We start from the raw sequence: 8079 nt of genomic DNA, 5'->3' as shown, positions 1-8079 counted from the left end.
GTTTGCCGATGATACAAAGATAGGTGGAGGGGCAGGTAGTATTGAGGAGGTGGGAAGGCTGCAGAAAGATTTAGACAGTTTAGGAGAGTGGTCCAAGAAATGGCTGATGAAATTCAACGTGGGCAAGTGCGAGGTCTTGCACTTTGGAAAAAAGAAGAGGCGTGGACTATTTTCTAAACGGTGACAAAATTCATAATGCTGAAGTGCAATGGGACTTGGGAGTCCTAGTCCAGGATTCTCTAAAGGTAAACTTGCAGGTTGAGTCCGTAATTAAGAAAGCAAATGCAATGTTGTCATTCATCTCAAGAGGCTTGGAATATAAAAGCAGGGATGTACTTCTGAAGCTTTATAAAGCATTAGTTAGGCCCCATTTAGAATACTGTGAGCAATTTTGGGCCCCACACCTCAGGAAGGACATACTGGCACTGGAGCGGGTCCAGCGGAGATTCACACGGATGATCCCAGGAATGGTAGGCCTAACATACGATGAACGTCTGAGGATCCTGGGATTATATTCATTGGAGTTTAGGAGGTTGAGGGGAGATCTAATAGAAACTTACAAGATAATGAATGGCTTAGATAGGGTGGATGTAGGGAAGTTGTTTCCATTAGCAGGGGAGACTAGGACCCAGGGGCACAGCCTTAGAATAAAAGGGAGTCACTTTAGAACAGAGATGAGGAGAAATTTCTTCAGCCAGAGAGTGGTGGGTCTGTGGAATTCATTGCCACAGAGGGCGGTGGAGGCCGGGACGTTGAGTGTCTTTAAGACAGAAGTTGATAAATTCTTGATTTCTCAAGGAATTAAGGGCTATGGAGAGAGAGCGGGTAAATGGAGTTGAAATCAGCCATGATTGAATGGTGGAGTGGACTCGATGGGCCAAATGGCCTTACTTCCGCTCCTATGTCTTATGGTCTTATGGACTCATTTGAGGCCTTCATCCCATCCAATCAGTACCAGAGGGCAGGATGTCTGGCCTCTGAGGTCGTTGGTTGCAACCCAGAATTAAGTCTTGGCCAGTAATTTAAAGGACCCCCTGGCATGGGACAGTGTCAGAGAACACAGAAAATACCAGCATTGTTCGGAGTTATGAAGCTCATTGTGACATTACCAATTTGCAGGCTTTTAAAGTGAGGGGAGAAAGAGGTCTACAAAACTATGAGAGGCTTAGACAGGGTGGATAGACAAGGGTGGAAGTGTCAATTACAAGGGGGCACAGGATCAAGATGAGACGGGGAAAGTTTAAGGGAGGTGCGCGGGGTCGGTTTTTCACGCACAGAGTGATAGGTGCCTGGAATGCCTGCCAGAGGATATGGTGGACGCAGGGAAATTAGCAACATTTAAGAGGCATCTGGATAGGTACGTGAATAGGGAGGAAATAGAGGTATACAGACCGAATAAGGACAGAAGGCTTTTTTTTAGTTCGGACATCATGATCGGCACAGGCTTGGAGGGCCGAAGGGCCTGTTCCTGTGCTGTACATTTCTTTGTTCTTTGAGTGTGCATTTATTTGAGTTCTGCTGTGTCTAAACATTTCCATTGAGCAGAGGAGGTTTTATTTTTGAACCTGAACACATCTTTCCAGTGGGTAGTTGTCTACTTGTTGCATATTTCTGTCTCGAGCTGTCCACAAGGCTATAAGACGTAGGCCTCGGCCCATCGAGTCTGCTCCGCCATTCAATCATGGCTGAAATTTTTCTCAGCCCCATTCTCCTGCCGTCTCCCAAGAACCCCTGATCACTTTATTAATCAAGAAACTATCCATTGGAGTGAGAAGAGAAGGGCCAGGCAAAGCCCCGCGATTTAATGATGACTCCCTCAGCACTCTCCTTCATGCAGCGTCGAATGGCATGAGCAGTTGATGCCATCCGGTGGGAAGAGGGGAATTCCGACAAAAGCTCCTGCTGCCTGGGAGGAGGTAGTGGAGGAGGTCAGCACTGCAGGGCGGGTGAGGAGAACAGATCTCAATGTAAAAAGAGGCTCAATGTCCTCATGAGGGTTGCCAGGGTGAGTAAGTCCTCATTATGTGTTTTCTTGCGACAGTGTGCTACTCGGTGCTGTTGCGAATACAGGAGGAATGTGAGGTTTGCTGGAGCTCCTGGGCAGCATGATACAACAAGGACATTGCTGTCAGTGCCGATGTCAATGAGCTCTCAAAGCTTTGGCCTAGTTGGAGGGTGGGGGTTTGGCTGACTGTGCAGATGAGGGATGGTCACAGCTCCTAGGCTGCCAGCACTTAGTTGATATTGCATCCACAGCATGTCACTAACAAGCTGACAGTGCTAGTGAGTGCAATTCTACTCATCTTTTCATCTTACCCACAATGTCCAAGAGCGAGGCCAGATTGATGAGGGTGTGCCGAACCTCCTGGTCATGGCTCCATTTAAGGGGGAGGATTTGGCGCTCACAGAGACAGAGTCACCCAGGATCTTTGGCAGAGGCGAGACTGGAGGCTCTGGTGAGATGGAAAATGACACAAACCAGTAGAAAAGGAGAAAAAACAAGTAGGAGGTGGATGGAGGTTCAGCATGATCCAATTAAACTTGTAAATATCGTTCCGACACTGAAACCCAGTGAACCCTGATATTCTGAAGCTTCAGATGTTTGTACAAGTATGGTGGCTACATAGTCTCATCTCTCACATTGGACATGAGTAATGTCACAGGATTTAGAAACTAAGCGCAGATGTGGCAAGGCCTGTGATGATCACTAACCCCTTTACTTCTCTCTCTCTCTGACAGGTGAAGCCTCATCCGTGGACTCTACTCTGGACATCAGACTGCCAATCTCCTCCTCTGAGGGGCAGGAAGAACACTTGGAGAATGCAGCTTCACATCCTTTCTCTGTTCCAAGAACCAGTGTAGATACTGGCACCTTGGCACGGATTTGCATTTCAGAATGGGGGCACGCACAGCCCGGTGATGATGTTTGACTGCTGACATGCAGCTGCTGGAGAACAAAGAACAAAGAACAAAGAAAAGTACAGCACAGGAACAGGCCCTTCGGCCCTCCAAGCCCGTGCAGCCCATACTGCCCGACTAAACTAAAACCTTCAACACTTCCGGGGTCCGTATCCCTCTATTCCCATCCTATTCATGTATTTGTCAAGATGCCCCTTAAACGTCACTATCGTCCCTGCTTCCACCACTTCCTCCGGCAGCGAGTTCCAGGCACCCACTACCTTCTGTGTAAAAAACTTGCCTCGTATATCTCCTCTAAACCTTGCCCCTCGCACCTTAAAAGTATGCCCCCATAGTAATTGACCCCTCTACCCTGGGGATTAGCTTCTGACTATCCACTCTGTCTATGCCCCTCATAATTTTGTAGGTCTCTATCAGGTTGCCCCTCAACCTCCGTTGTTCCAGTGAGAACAAACCGAGTTTATTCAACCGCTCCTCATAGCAAATGCCCTCCATACCAGGCAATATCCTGGTAAATCTCTTCTGCACCCTCTCTAAAGCCTCCACATCCTTCTGGTAGTGTGGCGACCAGAATTAAACACTATACTCCAAGTGTGGCCTAACTAAGGTTCTATACAGCTGCAACATGACTTGCCAATTCTTATACTCAATGCCCCGGCCAATGAAGGCAAGCATTCCGTATGCCTTCTTGACTACCTTTTCCACCTGTGTTGCCCCTTTCAGTGACCTGTGGACCTGTACACCAAGATCTCTCTGACTTTCAATACTTTTGAGGGTTCTACCATTCACTGTATATTCCCGACCTGCATTAGATCTTCCAAAATGCATTACCTCACATTTGTCCAGATTAAACTCCATCTGTCATCTCTCCGCCCAAGTCTCCAAACGATTTCAATCCTGTTGTATCCTCTGATAGTCCTCATCGCTATCCGCAATTCCACCAAATCTTTGTGTCATCTGCAAACTTACTAATCAGACCAGTTACAATTTCCTCCAAATCATTTATATATACTACGAACAGCAAAGGTCCCAGCACTGATCCCTGCGGAACACCACTAGTCACAGCCCTCCAATTAGAAAAGCACCCTTTCATTGCTACTCTCTGCCTTCTATGACCTAGCCAGTTCAGTATCCACCTTGCCAGCTCACCCCTGATCCCATGTGACTTCACCTTTTGTACCAGTCTACCATGAGGGACCTTGTCAAAGGCCTTATTGAAGTCCATATAGATAACATCCACTGCCTTACCTGCATCAATCATCTTTGTGACCTCTTCGAAAAACTCTATCAAGTTAGTGAGACTCGACCTCCCCTTCACAAAACTATGCAGCCTCTCACTGATACGTCCATTTGCTTACAAATGGGAGTAGATTTTGACTCGAAGAATTCTCTCCAGTAATTTCCCTACCACTGACGTAAGGCTCACCGGCCTGTAGTTCCCTGGATTATCCTTGCTACCCTTCTTAAACAAAGGAACAACATTGGCTATTCTCCAGTCCTCCGGGACATCACCTGAAGACAGTGAGGATCCAAAGATTTCTGTCAAGGCCTCAGCAATTTCCTCTCCAGCCTCCTTCAGTATTCTCGGGTAGGTCCCATCAGGCCCTGGGAACTTATCTACCTTAATATTTTTCAAGACGCTCAACACCTCGTCTTTTTGGATCTCAATGTGACCCAGGCTATCTACACACCCTTCTCCAGACTCAACATCCACCAATTCCTTCTCTTTGGTGAATACTGATGCAAAGTATTCATTTAGTACCACGCCCATTTCCACTGGCTCCACACATAGATTCCCTTGCCTATCCTTAAGTGGGCCAACCCTTTCCCTGGCTACCCTCTTGCGTTTTATGTACGCGTAAAAAGCTTTGGGATTTTCCGTAACCCGATTTGCCAATGACTTTTTGTGACCCCTTCTAGCCCTCCTGATTCCTTGCTTAAGTTCCTTCCTACTTTCCTTATATTTCACACAGGGTTCGTCTGTTCCCAGCCTTTTAGCCCTGACAAATGTCTCCTTTTTCTTTTTGACGAGGCCTACAATATCTCTCGTTATCCAAGGTTCCAGAAATTTGCTGTATTTATCCTTCTTCCTCACAGGAACATGCCGGTCCTGAATTCCTTTCAACTGACATTTGAAAGCCTCCCACATGTCAGATGTTGATTTACCCTCAAACATCCGCCCCTATCTAGGTTTTCATTTCCCGCCTAATATTGTAATAATTAGCCTTCCCCCAATTTAGCACATTCACCCTAGGACCACTCTTATCCTTGTCCACCAGCACTTTAAAACTTACTGAATTGTGGTCACTGTTCCCGAAATGCTCCCCTACTGAAACTTCTACCACCTGGCCGGGCTCATTCCCCAATACCAGGTCCAGTACAGCCCCTTCTCTAGTTGGACTGTCTACATATTGTTTTAAGAAGCCCTCCTGGATGCTCCTTACAAACTCTGCCCCGTCTAATCCCTAGCACTAAGTGAGTCCCAGTCAATGTTGAGGAAGTTGAAGTCTCCCATCACAACAATCCTGTTGTTTTTACTCCTTTCTAAAATCTGTCTCCCTATCTGCTCCTCTATCTCCCGCTGGCTGTTGGGAGGCATGTAGTAAACCCCCAACATTGTGACTGCACCCTTCTTATTCCTGATCTCTACCCACATAGCCTCGCTGCCCTCTGAGGTGTCCTCCCATAGTACAGCTGTGATATTCTCCCTAACCTGTAGTGCAACTCCTCTACCCCTTTTACATCCCCCTCTATCCCACCTGAAACATCTAAATCCTGAAACGTTTAGCTGCCAATCCTGTCCTTCCCTCAACCAGGTCTCTGTAATGGCAACAACATCATAGTTCCAAGTACTAATCCAAGCCCTAAGTTCATCTGCCTTACCCGTAATACTTCTTGCATTAAAAAATATGCACTTCAGGCCACCAGACTCGCTGTGTTCAGCAACATCTCCCTGTCTGCTCTTCCTCAGAGCCATACTGGCCCTATTCCCTAGTTCTCCCTCAATGCTTTCACCTTCTGACCTATTGCTCCGGTGCCTACCCCACTGTGTGGTGGAACAGGCTTTGGGCCTACCCAGGGCCTATCGAGGGTGATCCAAAGACTGATTCCGAGTTGGATGATGAGGCTCTCGAGCCTTCTGTAAAGCGTTATTAGCCATCTCTTCAATGGGTACCCCTTGTCATCCATCAAGGGATACAGGGTCTGGCACCTGTGAGAGTTGAAGGATGAAGGAGTTGTGGCTGCTGCCTGGATAACTGGCGCATACCTGCATGATCCATTGGTGATGATCACAGACAAGCTGGACAGTCAGTGAGTGAAAGCCCTTCCTGTTGATGAAGGTATAGGGCTGTTCAGCAGGAGCCTTCATGGTGACATGACAACAATCAATGTACCCTGGGGAAATATGCAATCGTCGCAAAACCTTCAGGTTCTAAGCAGTTAACTCTGCTCATCAAGTGTGAAGAGATATAATTCCCTGCCCTTCAAAACACAGCGTTAGTGGAGACCTTGATGCGGTGATGTGTAGCGGGCTGCATTATGCCACAACGGTTTCCACATGCTGCCTGGAAGGAGCCTGTCATGAAGAAGTTGAGCCACAGATATCGGGTGCCCCCCAATGCAGTTGGACCTGACCTCCCCTGTGAGCATGTCACTGTGATATCACTCTGGCTCTTGAAATCCTGAGCCTTCTCCATCATTGAGTCTCTGATACCTACAGATCGCTCAGTCTTTGCCTGTATACTTGCGTGGCTGCATAAGACCTTCTACACTTCTGCTGAGGATATATGAGGCCTTCAATACTCTCTGGGTCTAGCCCCTTCATTCACTAGTAGTGTATCATTCCTCTTCCCATTCTCCTCCTCCTCACCTGAGGTTGTGTCTCCCACCGAGGCCACAATGTCCATTTTTCTCAGCAACTTTAAAGCCTGGGGTGATGGGCAAGGCCTAAATAGAGCCCTCAGCAGAGCACTCCGCAGGTCTAATTAATCTACGTTTTAATTTATCATAGAATTTACAGTGCAGAAGGAGGCCATTCGGGCCATCGAGTCTGCACCGGCTCCTGGAAAGAGCACCCCATCCAAGCCCACACCTCCATCCTATCCCCACAACCCAGTAACCCCACCCAACACAATTTGGAGACTGTGTGCCTCGAATGAAGAACTCCCAGCAGCTACACAACTCCCAACTGCTAGGATGAGACTCAGGGCTCTGCTGAAGATTTTAAATCAGACCGAATAAGCTGCCTCATAAACAAACGGGAATCCCAGGTGGCATCAAACAGACTCTGCAAGCTTGTTACTGCAGACACAACGTACTGTTCAAATCAACTGGGTCATGAACGACAAAAAATACCTACTTAAATCAAATGTTTATAATGCGGGTGGGCTCCTGATTTTTAAGCCGCCCACATGCTGTATTAAACAAAACTGAATCAATGACATCAGGAATGCTCCCCAACATCATCACGCCCAATGACACCTCAGCAGGGAATGCTCCCCATTTGGGAGAGTATTATTCCGCCCACAGAGAAATTGCAGGAACTGGGAGGAGGACTAAAATAGAAAGAAAGAGAAAATGTTAGTAAGACAGTGAAAATGCGTTTTTCATAACATGTTTCATATTTATAGAGTTTAGCTACATAAATAACCTCGATCAGTCAATGCTGTATCTTAATGTGACAAAAGCAATACTTACTAGTTACACTTTTTGATTGACTGAAATTCAAGTGATGAGTAGCAATTTATGACTCACCTGTAATGATGCAAACCATATTCAAAGGAATGACCAAACTAAATACCCTGGGCTGGATTTTCGCCAAATCGGGCTATGTCTCCATGCCGGTGTAAAAACACAGGCGTGGCACTCCTGAGTTTCCTGGAAAAAATACCAGCCGATTCACTTGCTTTCTGAGAGCTGGCAGGGCCCGGAGTGCTTCACGTAGCTTTGGCTGTGGATACGGGCCCCCGCACTTCCGGGTCCGCGCATGTGCACGGCGGCGGCCTCCAGTGGCCACACTAAGCGCCATGGTGGACACGGAACGCAGAGGCAGCTCCGTAATGTAGATCCCCTGACTGTCCGCTCGCCCCTGCATCGGACCGGCCCCATCTGTACCCCGGCCGCCCATAAGGCCCCTCCGGTACCCGCCCCCCCGCGCCA

At 47.6% G+C, this 8079-nt stretch overlaps 1 long non-coding RNA gene across 1 annotated transcript; it reads right to left on the bottom strand.

Moving 5' to 3' along the window:
- Nucleotides 1-7281: 7281 nt before the first annotated feature.
- LOC140411731 (uncharacterized) lies at nucleotides 7282-7845 on the bottom strand. The gene is made up of 2 exons (XR_011940972.1): nucleotides 7675-7845; nucleotides 7282-7475 (listed from the first exon to the last, which is right to left on the bottom strand). It is a non-coding gene; the product is annotated as an uncharacterized lncRNA (long non-coding RNA).
- Nucleotides 7846-8079: the final 234 nt, after the last annotated feature.

This window comes from Scyliorhinus torazame, chromosome 4 (assembly GCF_047496885.1).
Source record: "Scyliorhinus torazame isolate Kashiwa2021f chromosome 4, sScyTor2.1, whole genome shotgun sequence".
NCBI classification, from domain to species: domain Eukaryota; kingdom Metazoa; phylum Chordata; class Chondrichthyes; order Carcharhiniformes; family Scyliorhinidae; genus Scyliorhinus; species Scyliorhinus torazame.
Note: the sequence above shows the minus strand (reverse complement) of the source record. Positions and strands in the feature narration are given on the sequence as shown.